Source organism: Gymnodraco acuticeps, unplaced genomic scaffold (assembly GCF_902827175.1).
Source record: "Gymnodraco acuticeps unplaced genomic scaffold, fGymAcu1.1, whole genome shotgun sequence".
In the NCBI taxonomy this organism is placed as follows: Eukaryota; Metazoa; Chordata; class Actinopteri; order Perciformes; family Bathydraconidae; genus Gymnodraco; species Gymnodraco acuticeps.
Genome location: NW_022990680.1, coordinates 128222 through 150782, shown reverse-complemented (window position 1 = coordinate 150782; position 22561 = coordinate 128222).

The window sequence follows — 22561 nt, the reverse complement described above, 5'->3', positions numbered from 1 at the left end:
GTCAACAACAACAACATAGCTAACCAACCTGTTCACATCTAAATAAAGGATATAACATTAGTTTATATCACATTGACATATACAGTAGTAATAAGGAAACTGGAATATTTAGAACACACATTTATTTAACATTCATATTTAAAACGTGTATTCATAGAATATGAATTCACAGTTAATTAATCAGATACTACAATATCTGCTTTAACATTAATGTATAGGTCAATGATAAATATCTATCATGAATCAGAAACAGGCAAAAGCATCATCGCAATGAACACGATACATGAGAAACATGACATTAATATGTGAAATTAGTCATAAACCAGCAGAACAATCACAAGGAACACGAAACATGAGGAGAAACTGACCTGAATCCACCTGTTAAAATATTAATACATAACATTATGCATCACCACAGTGAACCATTGAATGTACGTGAACACGAAATGTGAGAAAGAGACCTGACTCCACCTGTTTCAACAATTATGTTAATACATACACACAACATTAATAGTTATAACATTAATTTAAAGAATGTTAATATATGATTAATCATGAAAACAGAGAAACATAATCTCAGTGAACATGAGGAGAAATGGACCTGAATGCACCTGTTTAAACATTAACTTCAATTTATATAACATTAATATATACAGCATTAATATAAAGTACATAATCCTGTTTAAACATTAACGTGAATATATAACAATAATGTAAGAAACATTTATACATATGACTTCAAAATAACATTTATAAGTGAGATATTAAACTAAGATTAGCACAAGGAACACGAAACTTGAGGAGAAACTGACCTGAATCCACCTGTTTAAACATTAACTTCAATTTATATAACATTAATATATACAGCATTAATATAAAGTACATATTTAGTTTCATAATGAATCAGAAAAAGGCAGAAAGATTATCACCGTGAACACGAAACATGAGGAGAAACTGACCTGAATCCAGCTGGTGAAACATTTATGTTAATACATACACACAACATTAATAGTTATAACATTAATTTAAAGAATGTTAATATATGATTAATCATGAAAACAGATAAACATAATCTCAGTGAACATGAGGAGAAACTGACCTGAATCCAGCTGGTGAAACATTAATATAACATTAATGTAGATATGATGAAGCACGTACAGACAGAGGCAGCATCTCAGTGAACATGAGGAGAAGCTGACCTGAATCCAGCTGGTGAAACATTAATATAACATTAATGTAGATATGATGAAGCACGTACAGACAGAGACAGCATCTCAGTGAACATGAGGAGAAACTGACCTGAATCCAGCTGGTGAAACATTAATATAACATTAATGTAGATATGATGAAGCACGTACAGACAGAGACAGCATCTCAGTGAACATGAGGAGAAACTGACCTGAATCCAGCTGGTGAAACACTAATATAACATTAATGTAGATATGATGAAGCACGTACAGACAGAGACAGCATCTCAGTGAACATGAGGAGAAACTGACCTGAATCCAGCTGGTGAAACATTAATATAACATTAATGTAGATATGATGAAGCACGTACAGACAGAGGCAGCATCTCAGTGAACATGAGGAGAAACTGACCTGAATCCAGCTGGTGAAACATTAATATAACATTAATGTAGATATGATGAAGCACGTACAGACAGAGACAGCATCTCAGTGAACATGAAGCTGTGAAGCTGCTTTTATCACCATCCTTCTTCCTCCGTGGAGATCATTATATATTCATTAAAGGTCATCTGCCAATCACAAATATGTTGTTGTTTGGAATGGCAGGTTCTGAGAAGGCAATGTCAAGTTAATGTAAAACAGACATAAACATCTTAAAATAGTAAAAGCTACTTATATGTTAAAACCTTTCTCGTTCTTAACACAGACTATATTCAGGGTCGATATGGGTTGAACTGAGATTCCCACACACACATTAAGATGTTCTGATCCGCCCGACCGATACAAAGCACGGCTTTGAAGGAAAGGATAAAGTCACTAATCATGTAGTTGCTTTGAACTGTTCTTTGGTAAGTGTGCAGAGCAATGTTGATTTAAAATGGTGATTTGAAGGTTGAATATTTGTGTATATATTAATGATTAATGTAAATTAATTCCAGTTAAATGTAACTATTAGGAAGACGGTTCTGTTTGTAATTCTTTCTATTTTCATTGTGTTATTTGGTGGCATCAATGTGTGCATTTGATACAGGAGCAGTGTCTTTAGGGCCTCGTAGCCCTTAATGTCAGAATAAAGAGATCCTCGAAAGGTTCAACCTGTCTGGGAATGGATGCAAAACATCTATTGTCTCATTATCATCTATTTGCTGGATGAGGTTTGGTTTTGAGTCCAAACGTGTTAAAGCAGGAACACGTGCAGCGCTGTGGGCCGCTTGTTAGCATCTGTTCCCTTCATGAGCACATCCAGTGTGACTGACATCCAATTAACATTCATGACAGAGCACACATTTAATTAACCAGGAAAACCCAATCTTTCACTTATTCGGGATGGACATGATCCTCAGAGACGTTTGATTATATTTCAATCATCCGTCTTTCTTGGTCATTGTGCAATATTACTCATTATGAATAAAACACACCAGGAGACAGCTCTTCGGGTCCCGCGGGGAAATACCCGTTGTGTCCTCGTTACGGCCTCTAATGTAATCTGACTGGCAGCTCAACCCCCTCTCTCAATCACTGTGCTGGACAAAGACGACAACTCCACTCATTTAATAAGCTTTTTACTTTAGAAATCATAAACAGGTATTAATATGTGGAGATTATCCTGCTGAACTAAACGTATAAGAATCATAAACATTTGTTTAAAGAGCAACTTGCAGGTTAGAGACCCCAGTGAATAAAGAGAGACAGCAAGCGCATTTCGTGGCATCTGCAGGCAGTGGCAAGTACTTCCGGCATATGCCACAGATGCCACAACTTACCGAGGCATCTGCCGCTGCTCAACGGGAGTTGCCACAAGATGCCAGAGTAAGAGAAGGTTTACTGTAGCTGCTATTTAAACCCGTATTTATCGTGTAAAATGTCGCTGTTTAGGCATGACTTTATCGAACTGATCTGTACACAGGACTGATGATCTGTACACAGGGTTGGGTTGTAACGGAATACATGTAACGGCGTTACGTAATCAGAATACTAAAATCAAGTAGCCTAACTGTATTCAGCTCGCGTTACATTTGATTGAATCTGATTACAGTTACTTTCGTAAACCTGAAGTGAATACATTTTGGAATACTTATTGGAATTATTGGTGGAAAAGTTTCCTCACAAAATGTAATATTCATTACCTGCAGAACTGTGTGCACAGCAGCATGTCTGTGAGGCCCCGCCCCCGCACGCAGTGAGAGAGAGATCTCTTAAAATATATTGAAAGTTAGAAACGGAGATGGTTCGATAAAACGTGCAAGATAACGTTTATGTAGCATTTATTTATTGTCGAAATGATGACATTTATAACGGGATCAAATCAAAGTGAATGGCCTGCTGCTGCTGAAGGCATGGGGCAAATATAACTGTCCTTTGCCTAATTTATAAAGTAAACCTTAGCATCTCACTAGCAGTGGCAACTGCAATCAGTTACAGCTGCCCTAAGTCTGTAGCCAAGTCTAATAACACCAGTGTACACGTTGCTGTGTCCATACAGATATTTATTTGTTAATTATTTGTCTTTACTAGTCATAATACACCTGGTTTATCGTAACAAGCAGTGGAAACTCCCCTCAAGAAGCGACAATTGCCAAGGGCGTTGCAACCCTCACTCGCCAATATTTCATCATAAATATAGCACAATTGTATGTTTTAGCAAACCATGCTCCAAGTAAAATTGAATAGAAATGATGATGTATAATATTTTTTTTAAATAGAGATCGCATATCAGTCCTGTACAGATCAGTTCGATAAAGTCATGCCTAAACAGCAACATTTTACACGATAAATACGGGTTTAAATAGCAGCATTTGCCACGGAAGGCGAGTTGCAGCTACAGTAAACCTTATCTTACTCTGGCATCTTGTGGCAACTCCCGTTGAGTAGCGGCAGATGCCTCGGCAAGTTGTGGCATCGGTGGCATATGCCGGAAGTACTTGCCACAGATGCCACGGAGTAGCGGCCTCTGTGGCATATGCCGGAAGTACTTGCCACTGCCTGCAGATGCTACGAAATGAGCCAGGCCCTACTGTGAATACATGTGTAGGAAAATGATGTATACACTAGATTTTCCAAATAATATACAGAAATATACTCTACAGTGACATCTGGCGTCGTTTTTGCAAGACATTTTTACTTCTGCATAAAAAAAGACCTCCCGCGTGTGACGTCACATCAGGGAGAGCGGACGGTCTAACGTATGAATAAACATGGATCACAATAGAAGTTTTGACACAGAAGAGGTTGAAAATGTATATTTTAATGCATATTACGGACCACAACCATATAATTCTGAGACTGCTAGGCGTCTAAGAGACCAGGAGCAGCCAAGGATTAGAAGAAATAACGGCCATCGGAGAGAAATGTAGCAGTGGTGGCTCAAAACCTGCAAGTTGCTCTTTAACATAAACTTGGAGCGTAGGTGCTGACTTGTCTATTAAAAGTATTTTTGATACACTTTCAATTGTGCTTACAGACAATAATTTTTACTGTACAACATGACCGGAGAGATTTATATTCTACCATTTTTACAGTCAAATACCGGCTAACAGAAACACTGAGTATTGAAGAAAACTGTGATGCTCCTCTCGCTCCCAGGAGAGAAACTTAAAATAAAGTGGAGTCTCTGAGAAGGTTCAAATGGGTACTTCAATTAAGTAACGTGGTAATAGAACAAGTAGAAGGTAAAGAAGAGACAAATGCCGGTGTTGTCTCGGTGGTGGCAGCTGCGAAGAAGGAAGGGCAGAGTTGTGCTCACCCGATGCCTTATATCCTCTCTCGTGCTGAAGAAGGTGGGGCCCCCGCCTTAGTCTTCAATGTCCGAGATCGCGTTAAACAGGATTTCAACATTTTACATTCATTGCTTACATCCACACGCCTTTTCTCCTCCTTATCGCTTTCATAACTTTTTATTTATTGCATTTTAACGGCTGTAATTCATTACTTTAATAATACTGGAAATACTTTACGGCAGTTATCATTTACGGTAGTTCCGGATGTTGTCATACCAACTCACGTCTGTAAACAAAACTTATTAAAATAACTGTACCTTCATTTAATATTCAGCAATAGTAATATCTCGATGTCGATAGATGTAGTGTTAAAGTCAGTAGGCTTTGGTGTGCAATACTCCATGTACATTTGAAATTTACATTCACAACTCTAAGAAAAGGAATATTAGCCACATGCTAAATGCTAACCGGAGATGAAGGATTTTCAGAATAAAAGCTTGGCATTAAGATTGTGTGAGAACCTCTGGTTTTTCAGAATAAAACAGCATTTAAGCTGACGGTATGTTTAAAGTAAATTATGCCATAAAACATTGATTTTAATTTCTAACAGTATTTTAATATAGAAACCACCCCACATGTATAGCTTTGTGTGGTGCTAGGTTCACGAGAGGATCCGCAATCACACTTTGTTGCGTGGCTTCAGTGTCGTAGCCGAGATGCTGTTGATAGTGAGATGTGTCTGCCGTTTACTCTCAACTGTTTGACCGGTATGATGCACCATCCAGTAGAGTGCATTTTAACATACTACATATTGGCCCTCATGCTCTCAGACAGTACACGTACATACAAAAGTACTGAGATGTCACTCACATAAAGTGAGAAGCCTGCAGGGCAGAGGTCAGCGCGGTAAAAACATCCTGCAGATGATGAAATGATGTTTGTGGTTAATGAGCTGCAGCTTGGAATCTGTAGACTAACGAGCTCCGTCCTTAATGAGAGCTGTTAACGAGCTGCTCTCAGGTGACCTCATTAACACACTGACCTGTTTGCTTCTTTACATTGTGCTGCTGTAAACATTGTAATCAATGTTTGTATGGCGTAATTTGGATGAAATATACAATTTTAATTAAAGCTGTTTTATTCTGAAAAACCGGAAGTTCACACACTCTTTTAACTTAAAAATGTTATTCTGAAAATTCTTCATTTCCGGTTAGCATTAGCATGTGGTTAAAGTTACGTGTTGAACCTGTTAAGCCCCGAGCCTGTTTTTCAGGCCTCATGCTCAAAAATGACATGCCCAGAACAAATGACAATATCTTCCCTTCTAAAAGGGTTAAATTAATAATCTTTTTTCTCAAAGCAATGATAAACCTGTGAGTTGGATGTAGAAGAGTCAGAATCAATACAGTTTTATTTTAAAGTAAATTCAGATTGAACATAGTAAAACTATTTAAATTATTGTGTCCGTCCCAAAAAAAAAACATGACTTATAGTGAAAACCACCCTTGAATGATGGGATGGTAGACTCAAAGCTTTAGGAATCCAAACTACAACATATTTGACCTGCTCCATCGAAATCAGTCGCATTGACCCGAAGACACATTTTGAGCTGTATACACTGTTGGAAAGAGGATATTCCTAGCTTTCTAATGATATCAGGATTGTTGTTGTTCTCCAAATACTAAGCAAAATATGTCACATTATATAATGACTGTCACCGAGTCATCATTTTGAGAAAAAGGCCTTCAAAGTTTCCTCCTCTCTGGAATCCATCGATCTGATTGATTATTAGCAAATGATCAAAATACTACGGAGAGAAGATAGTTTTGTTTGGATTGCTGGTCTGGGGGAAGCTCGCGAGTGTGTGTGTGTGTGTGTATTTTTGCGTTTGTGTGTATTGTGTTTGTTTCCCGGTGAAAACACTCACGAGAAACACCGGCTGTTGTTATGCCTGCTGTGACGTCAAGTTACTCCGCTCTCCGCTTGTTATTATGCCGAAGCTTCAAAGTTGTATTTATCATCTGAATTTGCCGAAACAAGTTTAATATTCTGAAAGCCAAGACTTTGTTTATTTGAAATCAGATGAAAACAAACTGTAACGGACCCTTCCGTGTTATCTATGATTACTATATGCCTTACATTCATAATTTCAGCGGAGGGAGGGGGGGCTGCGCTGCGGAACAGCCGAGTGGCGAGTGAGAGCTGTCTTCTTCCCTTTACAAGTTTCAAACATGTATTTATCGTGTGATTTTGGAAATAAAAGTTTCATATTCTGAAAGCCAAGACTTTGTTTACTTACAATTAAACAAAACTATTTTTTTATGCAAATCCACGTTTATTTTGAAATGAGCCGTTGCGACTTCCGACTGATTTCGATAGAGCGGGTCACATATCATAAGTACCCTGTTTCAAGATTGAAGCAAAACAAGTGAAATGTGACCTTTTTAGAGAGATTTAGCACAAAAAAAACACTTCTGGGGTCATTTGGGTGCATTTGACCTATCTCTGGCCCCCCCCTTGGTCGATTTTGATGATTGACATCTCTTTCTAACCGTCAGAGCCAATGGAATCGAGGGGAGGTTCCACATACACATACGTTACCAAATAAGGAGTGAGAGTGATGTGTAGCCAACACCGGAAGCTGCGACACACTCTGGTGGCTACCATTAGCAGCTAATATTAATTCTCAGATTTTTACATACAAATGGAATTATGGATTATCAATACTTTTTTCACATTGGATCGATCAATCAATCAATCAATGTTTATTTATATAGCCCAATATCACAAATGTTACATTTGTCTCAGTGGACTTTACAGTTTGTACAAAATATCAGTATGACAATACGACACCCTCTGTCCTTAGACCCTCACATCGTACAAGGAAAAACTTCCGAAGAAAACCCACAGTTTAAAGGGAAAAATGGGAGAAACCTCATGGAGAGCAACAGAGGAGGGATCCCTCTCCCAGGACGGACAGACGTGCAATAGATGCCGTGTGTAAATTGAAAAGATAATACATTTGCAACATAGGTAGTCCAAATGTTTGGAAATGCATGTGTGTATAATAGGAAGATGAATCCACGACGATATCCATCCAGGACCTATGATCCAGGACCACAGCCACGACTCAAGATCCAGGACAGAGGAGCGCAGGATCATCCATGACTCCGGATCCCGGCGTATACAGACACCAAAAAGAAAGACATTTGGGGAAGCTGGGTTAATCGGAACATGAGAGTACACAAGTATAGACAGAGAGAAGGAAGAAGTAAGATGTCCCCCGACAAACTAAGCCTATATCAGCAAAACTAGGGGCTGAATCTAATCAGCCCTAACTATAAGCTTTATCAAAAAGGAAGGTCTTAAGCGCACTCTTAAAAACGGATAGGGTGTCTGCCGCCCGAACACAAACTGGAAGCTGATTCCACAAATGTGGAGCTTGATAAGAAAAGGCTCTGGCTCCCATTGTACTTTTAGAGACTCTAGGAACAACCAACAACCCTGCATTCTTGGAACGCAATGCCCTAGTAGGACAGTAGGGTATAATGAGTTCTTTAAGGTAAGATGGCACCTGCCCATTAAGGGCTTTGTAGGCGAGAAGAAGAATTTTAAATTATATCCTGTGTTCTATAGGGAGCCAGTGTAAGGCAGCCAGAACAGGAGTAATGTGGTCCCTTTTCCTAACTCTGGTTAGTACACGAGCTGCAGCATTTTGAATCAGCTGAAGCCACTTGACTGACTTCTTGGTACACCCTGATAATAAAGAGTTACAATAATCCAGCCTTGAAGTAACAAATGCATGGACTAGTTTCTCTGCATCGTTTTGAGGCAAGATGTGCCTGATTTTTGCAATGTTACGTAGATGGAAGTAGGCGGTCCTTGAAATTGATTTTATGTGGGCGTTAAAGGATAAATCCTGATCAAATATAACACCAAGATTCCTTACAGTCTCACTGGAGGCCAAATTAATGCCATCCATAGTTAATATATCCTTAGATAATTTGTTTCGTAGATTCTTCGGGCCAAGTACAATAACTTCAGTTTTGGTCGTGTTTAACATCAAAAAGTTTAAGGTCATCCACGTTTTTAAGTCCTTAAGGCAGTCTTGAATTTTATTTAGATGATTAATTTCATCAGGCTTGATTGATAAATATAGTTGAGTATCATCCGCATAACAATGAAAATGTACAGAATGATTCCTTATAATATTGCCTAACGGAAGCATATATAATGTGAACAAAATAGGTCCGAGCACTGAGCCCTGTGGCACTCCATGGCTAACTTTGGTTTGCGTGGAAGATTCATCATTGACACGTACAAACTGAGAGCGTTCAGATAGATAGGACCTAAACCAGTCTAAAGCAGTTCCCTGTATGCCAACTAAGTGCTCTAGTCTTTGCAATAGGATATCATGGTCGATAGTATCAAATGCAGCACTGAGATGGAGCAAAACAAGAATAGAGACACGTCCCTTGTCAGAGGCTATTAGAATGTCATTTGTGACTTTAACCAGAGCTGTCTCTGTGCTATGATGTGTTCTAAAGCCAGACTGAAAATCTTCAGATAAATCATTGTTTTTTAAGTAATCCCACAGCTGTTTTGCGACCGCTTTCTCAAGAATTTTTGAGAGGAACGGAAGATTGGAAATAGGTCTATAGTTGGCTAAAACCTCTGGATCGAGGTTGTGCTTTTTAAGAAGCGGTTTTATCACTGCTACTTTGAATGATTGTGGAACATAGCCTGATAATAAAGACATATTCATAATATTTAATAAATAAGTGCTAATTAATGGAAAAACTTCCTTCAACAGCTTAGTTGGAATTGGGTCTAACATGCACGTTGATGGTTTAGAAGAGAGAATCATTGAATTTAATTGTTCAAGGTTTATGGCTGAAAAGCATTCTAGTTTACTATCTAGTGTAATATTAGAACTTACGTGTCCGGGAGCTGTTGATAACACTATACTGGTCAAAGGCAAGAGGTCATTAATTTTGTTTCTAAGAGTAACAATTTTATCATTAAAAAAAGCACATAAAATCATTACTACTGAGTGCTATGGGAATAGAAGGCTCAATCGAGCTGTGGCTCTCTGTCAGCCTGGCTACAGTGCTGAAAAGAAATCTTGCATTATTCTTATTCTCATCTATTAATGAAGAGTAGTAGGCTGCTCTCGCTTTACGCAGTGCTTTCTTATATTCATTGAGAGTAATATGCCAAATTAAACAAGATTCTTCAAGTTTAGTGGAACGCCATATCCTTTCAAGTTGTCTCGACTTTTGCTTTATTTTGCGGGTTTCGGCATTATGCCATGGAGCTAATCTATGTTGTTTTATTTTCTTCTTTTTCAAAGGAGCAACAGTCTAATTTTATTCGTAGCACTATCAACAACATGATCAATTTGGGGTGGTGTACATTTTGTATAAGTTTCCTCCCTTACATGCAGACATGCTATCGAGTTAAGTATTGGTGGAATCTCTTCCTTAAATTTGGCTATAGCACTAACAGATAGGTTTCTGCTGCAGGAGCTTTTGACTAATGCTTTGTAGTCTCGTAACAGTACTTCAAAAGTTACTAAGAAATGGTCGGATAAAGCAGGATTATGCGGTTCGACTAATAGTTGCTCAATTTCAATACCATAAGTCAGAACAAGGTCGAGAGTGTGATTATAGCAGTGGGTTGGTTTATTTACACTCTGACAAAAACCAACAGAATCTAATATAGAGTTAAATGCAACAGTAAGGTTATTCTTATCATCGTCAACATGAATATTAAAGTCACCTACGATAATTACTTTATCTGTTTTAAGAACCAAAGTTGATAAAAACTCAGAGAATTCAGATAAGAATTCTGAATAAGGACCTGGTGCACGTTACACTGTAACAAATAAGATTGGCTGCAAAGTTTTCCAGGTCGGATGTGTAAGACTAAAAACGAGACTTTCAAAGGAGGTATAATTTAATTTTGGTTTAGTATTGATAAGTAAACTTGAGTCAAAGATTGCTGCAACTCCACCTCCTCGGCCCGTGCCTCGGGCAATATGAGTATTGATATGGCTGGGTGGAGTGGCCTCATTTATGCTGACATATGGATTGGATGAACCTATGGATTAACTTTCAGGCGCGTTTCTCGTTTTAATGCCATTGAACACGACTTTTGATCAGAATAACAGCTAAAGGTGAGCATATCTCCGTGTTTTGCCTCCTAAAGCTACGTCGTGTTTTTTATTTTTCACCACATTGTGTCTCAGGGCTTCTTAATATTTATAAAACTATGAATGTTTCATACCATCCTAACGGGAAGAAACTCAGCTAACTTATGATACGAACCATTTTTACCGAAACAAATGTTATAGTTACTAACATTCAGAAGTGTACAGTCACTTTGGATAATAACACGGCGGGTTTAAAGAGCAACTTGCCGGTTGTTTTTTTAACTACATTTATGCTTAACCTTGCCTGAAAATTACAATTAAAAAAGTTAATGCAGGATTTGATATGTTTTACGAGACATAAGGGCAGGAATTCAGAGGGGAAGGAGCCGGTTTGAGCTCTGCTACTAAAAACTGCTTTTTTTTAACGTCAAACGCGTCATATTACGTCACATGGGGGAGCAACTTTCTCGGACTCCTTCTCTGCCCAATCCGCGGTAGTAGTTTGTAGTTGGTTTGAGCGGTTGTGATTTAGTGAGCTGGGATTTTTTCGGTAATTCTACATTGCATTTCACCATTTTTAATCATGGTGAGCTTGTGTTTGTGCAGGTTGCACAAACTCCAGCCTGTCAGGACATCGAGTCCACAGTTTCCCTCACAGGAAAAAGACCGGAGCTAGCTTTCGTTCCTGGGTGCGTTGTGCGAGGTGCATCCACCTCCCTGCAGCACATACTCTCCACAGCTGAGGCCTATCAGACAAAATGTTTATCAGGAAACCGTATTACTCTCTCCCCTTCGCTCCTCTCTCTTCCCCCCCTTCGCCCTGTCTCTCTCTCCCCTCCGGTACAGCACCGTAGGATGTGGTGTGGAGTTGCATTAGGTAACGCGAGACACGGCTGATACTTGCACATTAGCTTGTTATGGATCAGTATCAACAGTCCTGCCAGTAACGTTACTATATTATCAATACTACTTTAGTTATAGCCTGATATAAGATAGCTAACTTTACAATGTTGTGATGTAACCGACGTTAGCTAACATTAACTGTAGCTAACGCCGGTCACTCACCAAGACAGCTGCCCTGTTCTCCACTGGTTCTCCTCACACCACTGCTCCATTTCTCGCCGATGGCCGTTATTTCTTCTAATCCTTGGCTGCTCCTGGTCTCTTGGACGCCTAGCAGGCTCATAATTATAATCATATACATTTGTATATATATTTTCAACCTCTTCTGTGTCAAAACTAGCATTGTGATCCATGTTTATTCATAAGTTAGACCGGCCGCTCTCCCCCAGGTTGGCAACCCCTGCTGGCACGCGGCACCGTAACCAGTGGCACACTAGGAATAAGTGTGCAAAAATATTTCAATTGTATTTTCGGATCCTGAACGAGACCGCCGCTTTCCTCCGTGGTGCAGGGCTGATCGTTTCACCACGGAGGAAAGCACTTCACAAATTGCAGTACCCATAAGGAGCTGCAGTACAAATGCTGCAGTTTTTGCGTGGCTGCAGAGGTCGCGTTAACCAAATATTTTCCGTCTGACGGATTCTTTTTTACAATGACGGAAAAATCTGAAAGCAGTCGGTCATTTTGACGGATTAGAACAAACTCGGAACAGCGCCAAGGTTTCCCCGCAGCGAGGCTCCGGTGATATGCATGCCTGCCAAAAAGTAAATGATACCGTTTCCAAACCCAACTTTGCCGTACAAATCATTGAAATGTCTGTGAGTTTTGGCTTTACGCTGTGCGCACTCCCGCGAGGTGCAGTGGGCATGCATAACACGGAGCTAACAGTTCACGAGCATGCGCCCCGCCCCCCGTTGACAGTTCACGACTGTGCTCTCCCCCCCACACCCCCGTTGACACTGAATTATGACGGAAATTTTACGATCCTGTCCGTCAAAATGACGGGCAGTGAAAAAGTCTAGCGCAACCTCTGCGTGGCTGTGTCTTTAGTTGAAAGCCCAGTGGCGATCTGCTCATCTCTCATCGAAATAATATGCTACAAAGGGGCGGACTGGCCATCTGTGTGTTGAACTTTCCTGTCGGCTCCCAGACCGTAGTCGAGGAGGGCAGAAGCAACAAGCTTCAGGTTCAATAACCCACTTTAGCTTAAATGACTGGAGAGAGGTGTTAACTGTGACGGTTATTCTCGTGTCCAGGAAAGATAAGCTTAAAAAGGAGACTAAATGGAGTCTGAGATGTTTTCAAATTGGTACTTTAATTAATAAAAAGCGTGGTAAAGTCACAAACAGGATATTGTCCGACAGAAAAGCAGCTGCCTCTGGCCCTCGCTAGCAGAGAAAAGAGGCCGAACCCCTCAGGTTTCGTTGTTTACAGTATATAGCCTCTCCTGGCTCCTCCCTGGGGGCCGGCTCTCCGCGTATTTAATGTCCGTTGTTACACACATCACAGTATACAGACATTGTACATTCAATATATATCTAAACACTCCTTTTCTCCTCCTTAACTCTTTCATGACTTTCCATTCAACACATTCTAAACGCTGTAATCAACACTCCAAAAAATACAGGAAATCCTTCACAGCAATTCGATTTCCGGTCGCTCCGAATGTTGTGACATGCTACCCATATCTGTAAACGATAACGTACTCAAATAAACTGTACCTTCATTTAATATCCAACAATAATAATATCTCGACGTCTATAGTTGTAGTGTTGAAATCAGTAGGTTTCGGTGAGCAACATCATATCATATCGCTGCTAAATTCACCTCTATAGGAAATGGTATATTAGCCTCATGCTAAATGCTAACCGGAGGTGAAGGATTTTCAGAATAAAAGTCTAACTGGTTGTGCACAAGAACTTCTGGTTTTTCAGTATAAAACAGCATTTAAACTAAAGGTACATTTAAGGTACATTATGCCATCAAAACATTGATTTTAATTTCTAACAGTCCCTCCTTACACACCTAAAAGGTGTGTATAATACTGAAATCAATGAGTTCTTCATCTGAACTCTGCATAGTACATAACTCACATCAAAAACATACAATCAAAATGGAATGGTCCGAATATCCTCAACTTTACAAAAATACAAAAATACATTGACTGTGTTCAAACATAAAAGTTTTCCCTTGTGCATAACTTCTAGTGTTAACATTCAATATGGTTCTTCAAAATAGCAGCAATGGCTTGGTATCAGAACATTTCTTCCTCCCTCCTTTCACAGAAACCGTTCTCATAATACACTCAGTGTTAAGGCACTTGTTTTTACAAAGTGAAAAGAAACTACCCATTTTAGAATAGTAATGATTCGAAAATACATGAAATCTACCATATAGAACAGTGAAAAATAATAAAAATGAAATAAACTATCTTGGAATAGTATAGAGTAAATTGAAATGGATTCACTCCATTTTAGCATTTTATTTTGCTCACTTCTTCACATGATTTCATCATTTAAAGAATCACATCGGCTGGACATTCATTGAACAACCTCATCTCTGAACATCCATATCGTTTAACATCATTCAAACTAACTCATCATTTTCATCAACATCTGTATTGGGGTGGGCCGTCTTGTTCTACTAGCATTTGTAACTGTCTCCTCATGAGAAATGTACCCTCCCTCCTTTCATACCATTTAAGGTATGAAAGTAATATGTTCTCTAGAAGAGGCCGTCGTGATCAATCGGTATTTTAGGACATGGAATGAGTGCAACATTTAGGCCTCCCCTGGTCGCCCCTATGCTATCCTTGTACCCTGGAGCCTAAACTCCCCCTGGGACTGGTCTCTTAGCCCTACTGGCTTTGGGGTGGTCTGTTCTAATACAGTGATAAAGTCCCTGAAATGGTGTGAAAACCGGTGGAATATCAATAACTCATTATACTAATTTATTTTCATTTCTGGTCTACTTAAATAACTATGCTAACCCCCTTTAACAGTGTGTGGAACCTTGGGTGCTCTAACAAGGACTTCAAAAACAGAAGTCATTTCATTAATGGTTTGTAGTTCAATTCAGGAATTTTCACTCATGGCAGATATGTTTCTCCTTTTAAATAACATCTCTAAATGTCAGGTCATCACTGATTAAATGGAGGAGCATTAGGAGGTGGTGGCACTTGTCTTTTAAAACTCATACTCTGGTGCCGTGCGCTCCCTCTGAAGCTGCAAGTAAGATTTAAAACATCTGCAGAGTGGGTTGAGCAACCCCTTCTCCCTGAGCGATATTTATTGTCGAAAATATGCACCATTAAAATGAGTGATCCAAGGCCCCGCATGTATTACTCCCAATTATACTAGTTTTTTCAAAATTAAAATCTTCAATCGCTCTTTGCCTAGTCTCTTTTTTAAAACTCTACATCTTGGACGACAAACAAATGTTGTTTCCACCTTAACAGTTCTCCTATGGTAATAACCATGCTACAATGGTGAAACCAATACTCTAGATTGGAATACTTTCTTTGGCTTGGTTCCAGCTCTACCTTTAACATTTTCCATTCAAATAAAGATTTGCCTGCTATCTATATTGTAACAAATTAAATCTTCCCCAAATTCTCACATGAATAAGAATCTCTATAAGAATAATTTGTTTATATTATGAAAAGATTGAATAATATGTTCTACCCTCAGTGTGTTTATGTGTAAACTCACTCACTCCTGTGTTCCTTCTCTCCCCCTCTGGTCGTCAAGCCACGACCCCCTCACTTTCTGCTGGCCCATGCCAACTCCTCTGGTTCTGTCTTCTCCTCAGTCCATCCGCACTTGGATCTTCCCGCTGTAATTCTTTTCAGTGGCCCAACTGCTTTGCATTTCATCTCCTCCTTTTCAGTCTCTACGCTGTTGCATGGAGTGGTGTATTCTGCTCTCATGTCCCACACTCTGCTATTGTGCCAAATCTCGCGGCTCAGTTTGGAACTTCATGTCCTGTTTGAGGGACCGATGAGAGTTTGCCTCTTTGTCAGCATGCTGGTTTGGTTCTGGATGCCTCAGGTGGAGATGGTTCTGGATGCCTCAGGTCGTTGTTGGTTCAGCTCGGGTTGTCTGTCGTTAAACCGGAGGAGGAGGAGTCTCCTGTGGTGAGGTCATTTGTCTGAAGATGGGGTCGTAGCATTCTGACAGGCAGAGAGAGAGAGAGAGAGAGATCTCGGGCCGCATTACTTATAGTTAATTCTAATACACTGAGGTAAAACATATCCAATCCTTTCCACTCTATTTTCCTAATCTTACTATCTGTCTTAGATGTTAAATGTCATCTAAACCCAATTAATGTCTACTAATGGTTGTGCCATATCCCTAAACATTGTTTCCACCCACTGTTAACATGGCTACTCCAAATAACTCTTTCAGGAAACCATTTTCTTCTATAAATTAAAAATACCTACATGTTTCAGGCACCACATATTTCACACACTATAAAAGAAGGTCCCCATATTTTCTCCATTACTTTAAATCTCACTGTTATTTAGAACATAAGTAACTTTTGTGACTGAACATATCTGCAATGTCGCCACAATCTGCTGGGGAATTTTGTTCATAGAGTTTGTACGTACAAAGCTGTACTTGTGGGTTAGTAGCCTGTTTCTACTGTAATCATTTTCAATAATTGTGCTCAGGTCACCGGTCGGTTGTCCATAAACTTAACAGGGGTGTTTCTGGCACAGACTAAAACATGGATCCAGTGTATTTTTAGATTCCCCTAATCTGTAAATTCACCTACATATCCCAATCACTTAAACCCATCTCATCATTTGATACAAGAACTGCATATATGGGGGGTGAATCATCTTGATTGTAATCGCCTCACCTTTGGGACCGAGTATTTCTAACTCCTCCTCTTGTTGCTCAGCTGATCTTTTGGCTCTGGGGATAAGTGAAACTCTCTGAAACACAGCTGGAGTTTTGTTAGTGATGTGGGCATTCTCTATGAGTGGACTAATGGATCCATGTTTTACTTGATATTGTACTCCCCATCCAACCAGAAAGGTGCCAAGTGTAATGAGCACAATCAACAATGCTATTCTGACTCTTATCCCTAGGGGACCCCACAATAGCTTTGGCTTTGTTCTTGACATCATCTCTATTTCCTCCCTTGGTGTCAGTTACAGAATTTAAATAATGAGTACTATAATAACGTATACTAAAATTTGACTCTTTTTCAGATGTAAAACAAAAAATAGGTTTTCACTTTAGTGTACTATCTATAAAAATCTATAGACAATTCGTCTTTTGAGCTGTTTCTATCTTTATCTTATTTCTATTTATTGTTTTGTTCCAGCTCTGCCAAATCAGTCCTAACTCCCAATAATGTTCTGGAAGTTGCCAGTGAAGGGTGACAATGTGTGAGGTGGTGTCAATTTGCTCCTTTTTCTTTACCTTTAAACCGGAGCGCGTGTGAAGTTCGTTACAACTTCTCACTGTTCCGTCCACCGGGGATCAGCTCACTGTCTTTTGTGAACTTTCACCCTCACCCAATCACCTGGCCGAACAGGAGTCTCTTCTGGTGTCTCGTCTGGTATCTCTGTAGCTTTCTTAGCCTGTGTAGACAAAACTTGGATAATATTACTCAGCGTTCTGACATATTCATTACTTTTATTCGTCTAATATCTAAAACTGGACCACTCCCTCCTTGGAGGAGGCCCAAGCGTCGGCATACCTTTTGTCGTTATGAGACCTATTGTTAACTACATGTTATTATTTATTAACTACAACGTCACTGAAATCAATATATCTATATAATCATGACACTCCCTCCTTTGAGCAGAACATGCTCAATTAATATTGCAATGATTACCCTATTCTGAACAGGACATGTAAAACCCATAACGTTGCATTAAATAAATATAACTTCTCCGTGTACCCATAAGGCGTACAAAATATCGTATGATGTATGGCTTTCTGATGGTATAAAAACATATTCACAAAAATCTGCCATTAGCACAAAAAATGGTTTACTTGTTGCAATAATGGCTTTTGTCCTGGTATTATGCATCATTGTTGCTGCGAAAAACAATACCCCTGGTGTCGCTAATGCGTCTCAATAATTCTAGGATTAGAGGATTGTTTGATACTGCTGAACAAAGATATGATAAAATAATATTTCTCTAAACTAGAGAGAAAATGCGAACTATTCTCACAGAGGGTGACATGCATGAAGGGCTGGTGGCCCTCACTCAAAATGAGATGGTGCCTTATGCACTACATTATAAATCAGTAAAATTACTCAAGAATAAATAAATAAAAAACTGATTCTTGAAACTGTTGTAAAAACCCTACAACTTCTTCATCCAAGCTCTCAATCAGTGTTATGTTATTTAATCTGCAGCTCATTGCCTTAAAACAGATACTTCAGACCGATTTATAAAATTGTGTTTATGAGAAAAATGTAATCTGACTCCATAAATCACATAATTGTTTGACTAAAAAACTACACTTCCACTAACAATAAATGAAGTTCCCCTTTAAACACAGCCCCGGTCTTCTGACGGGGTCTATCTATGTACTGGCTGTAAATGTTGTGCCAGTCTCTGTCGCTCTGTCACTGTTCTCCCGCTAACAGTCACTCTCTAGTTCTGCTGGGTTCTTGTTGACTTCTTCACTGGTTTGAGACAAGCGACCCTATCGGACACCTCCCTTTGTAGCCAGACCTCACCACAGCAGAATCGAGTTTCTGTTTTTAGGTCTCAACAGCTCCACGTCAGGTGTATCGCCGCCCCTTGAACTGCAGTCGGTGTAAACAGGAGGATTTGGTATGGATCCTCCGTCTTGGGCGAGTACTAGGTTTCCGTCTTCATATTTTTTGGTGGAAACCCGTCGTCTTGACCTCACTAGCTGTGTGGACACAATAGTTTTCTGTGTGGGGGAACAACATCACTCGTAATCTCTTTCCTTCTCATAATTACAAAAATAGTCTGCTAAATGTTCTATTCTGTGGATGCTTTATGTGTAAATGCAAATGCTACTCTCGATTTTGTTTTTACATTAAACATTAAACCTCTCCCTTCTGTGGTGACAGATATGGCTCAATGTAGCTGGATTTCAAAATACCCTTGTGCTGAAGATGCATCACCTGGTGGTCTGGCCCTCTGAGCTTCCTCATTGTTGTGGTTGATACCAGGGTGTCAGTGGCATTTGGGTCATGTTTGGCGATGCTGTTCGTCTTTGACATCTCTGGGACCCCCTGCCTCCGTTGTCATCATGGAAACCTACCCGGGGTAACTGCATGGAGGGCCGTTGTTTGGTGCAATGTTCTGCGGACACTCTCTGGACCAATGTGTCAGCTGACCACATTTGTAGCAGCCTTCATCTGTTCATCGTCTTGATCGTGGCTCTCCTCTCCATTGTCCCTTTTGTTGATGCTGTATGGGAGTGTATGCCTGTGCTTGCGGCTGTACTTGGGTAGGATGATATGCAGGTGTTTGCTGTTGCCGAAATGGAGTGGGAAGATATTCTGGTGCTTGCAGCATCCTGTGTTGCGGACAATAGCCCAATGTGAGAACTGACCACATATATTACCTCCTTGGAAACGCCCTCCTTCTCTGCCACTTTGTCTTCCTCGGAAACCTCCTGCCCCTCTTTGTTGAATCTGCACCTGAATCTCTGGCACTTCCTGAGCTTGAATTGTTGGAGGTGTCTGACCTGCCTTCTCTGGTTCTATGGCCATCCCTGATGTAGCTGCCATTTGCCTTGTCGCTTTCTTGTTTTTATTAGCTTCGGTATCTTTCTCAGCTATTTGCATCTTCAAGAGTCTCAGTTGTAGTGCTTCCATTTCTGTCTTTTGTGTCTTTCTTCTGTGATTTATTCTAATCGTATGTTCTCTTCCATCAGGTGTTTTGATTTACTGGTTAGCACTTTTACTTCATACTCCAATTCTTTGAGATGTTTGTCCGTGGAGACTCCATCCAACTGCAAGACTTCTCCTATAGAACCAACATTCGGGGAGGGAGGAGGGACTCCGGCCAGGCTTAGATACAGCTTCGGAGTTTGGATAACTGGAGCTATGTCTTCCCTCACTGCCAGATCTGCTACTTGGACCACATTTATGCTGTTTGCCAATAGGCTGGCATATTCCAGATGGAGTATCAGACTTGTAACTCTTATAAATCTTTCTTCAGCTTCTCTCCATATAGTTAGCTGTTGTAGGCATTGTTCGTGCTCATAGTCTCGTATTGTCATACTGATATTTTGTACAAACTGTAAAGTCCACTGAGACAAATGTAACATTTGTGATATTGGGCTATATAAATAAACATTGATTGATTGATTGATAGTCGAGTACTGCTCTTCTATGGGCTTTTGTTGGTCCAGGTTGATCATCTGCTGGAAACAGTCCTCTCGTTTGCCACTGTTCCCAGTTTCTCAGCTTGGTTCCATGTCTTCTGTCTAAGTTTTGGAACTGTTGTAGCATCTGATCTGATTTTTACCCTTTCCTTGATATCTGCAGTTGTGCCTGGCTCTGCGTCTAACCTCAATTTAGTTTCTTTTGGTGACATGTTCTCTAACTATTCGAATGAATATTATTAAGTTATCAAAGATTGAAATAATAATCCTCCGACTAGCACCTTCGTTCCTGATAAATAATATCCTATATCATCCGAACTTAACTTTAAATCTGGGTAGGGTTTTTTTTAAAGTTTTTTAAAGTTTTTTTTTGTTTAGAATATATATATTTTTTTTTTTTGGTGTTTGAATATTATACAGTCTAGTTTGAAAGTCTATGATGTAAAGTTTCTCATATTTTAATTAGAAACCACTTTGTAATTCTGTCCTGGCGAATGTGTTCATTAATAACACTCAAAATTAAGCTTCAAAATGTTATAGTATCTTTGTAATAATTCTGTATTACCAGCAGAGTGCGCTGTTGTAATTTCCATCTTAATCCACTAGGGATAGCTGTTGCAAAACTGACCTCTTTTTAACAAGAAGAAGCTTATTTCCTTAAAAATGGGAGGGAAATTTGAATATGGTTAAACAACACGGCACATAACCGCCAAAACACACTTGCAAACAAGAATATCTCAAATAAACCGCCAATACGCACTTGCAAACAAGAATATCTCAAATAAACCGCCAATACACACTTGCAAACAAGAATATCTCAAATAAACCGCCAATACGCACTTGCAAACAAGAATATTTTCAAAACCAGACTCCTACAAATACCAAACTTCCCACGGTAAGATAACCTGTCTATTTTATAGTTCCAACTCTGCCAAGAAATATGATTTGTCCTTCTCAATATGGAGTGCCTAGCCTCATGTGAGTGGGACTGTGTGTCAAAACAAACAGAGTACTTTCAATTAGCATTTCACGAAATGGCGACTGCCGTGTAGCTTCAGCATGAGGACAAGACAAGATGGCAACTGATTTTCCAACCTTTGACCTGAATAACAAAGGGATTTGAAAACACCTCGTGTCTCTCACAGGGGAGTTTAAATAATGGCGGGGTGCAATCTTGTCAAGAAAATTGAACACAAAACAACACTGCAGTTTAAAATAACATTTCTATCTAGTTTACTATGAAAAAATGGGCTTTATCTTATTGATATCATCACTTAAAGTTAGGAACCCTTACGCATAAGCTATAAACCTATCTACGTATTATTTGACTTTATAGTCCACTATTGGTCAACTGCTGGCATTTCGACACGCTAGGTGGGAGTATTATGGAAACTTATCAGAGACCATTAAATGACCGTCGTCAATTTAACGTAATGCTGTTGTAACTCCAAATCTCGTATTCCACCCGCAATATCTTGGTTGAAAATAGAACAGTTATGACCACTGATAAAAGCTTACACCTTAATCAAGCCTTTCCTCAAAAAGGACTTTTTTTAAACTGTTTTCGACTAGCACTGTCTTCAGTTACTCAACCGTAAGTTGATTCGCTATGCCTTGTTGGTTTTCAATTACTTGATCCTTAATCAATTCGCTATGTCCCACAGATCTTAACAATAATCGTTAAATGGACTTATATATCCTTACGTCATAGGCTAACTAACTACTAACGTAACAAGAGACACCTACCCAAAGTACAATGGCCACACACATTTATATTTTAAAATACTACACACACAAATTAATAGCATGCAGGGTTAGATATAAGAAAAAATAAATTTGAACTCACCCTGCTTGTGAAAATGCAACGCCACGTGTTATGGAATTCTTATTGTTATAAATTTGGTTGTTTTAACATTAAATACACAGCTATTTTAAGGATCCGCTGGCCTCCGTCCAACACAAACCTATTTTGTACTGCATAAACTATGAAGAATTTGATTTAACAGGTTTCCTCTTACCAAGTATTCGAGCTCGTTGTGTCGAACGGGTGCCGCGTCTCCGGAAAACAGCTGGTTGTGTAGTCTCTCCCGTCCAACGAGAATCACGTCGGGGTCGCACCAATTGTTAACTGTGATGGTTATTCTCGTGTCCAGGAAAGATAAGCTTAAAAAGGAGACTAAATGGAGTCTCTGAGATATTTTCAAATTGGTACTTTAATTAATAAAAAGCGTGGTAAAGTCACAAACAGGATATTGTCCGACAGA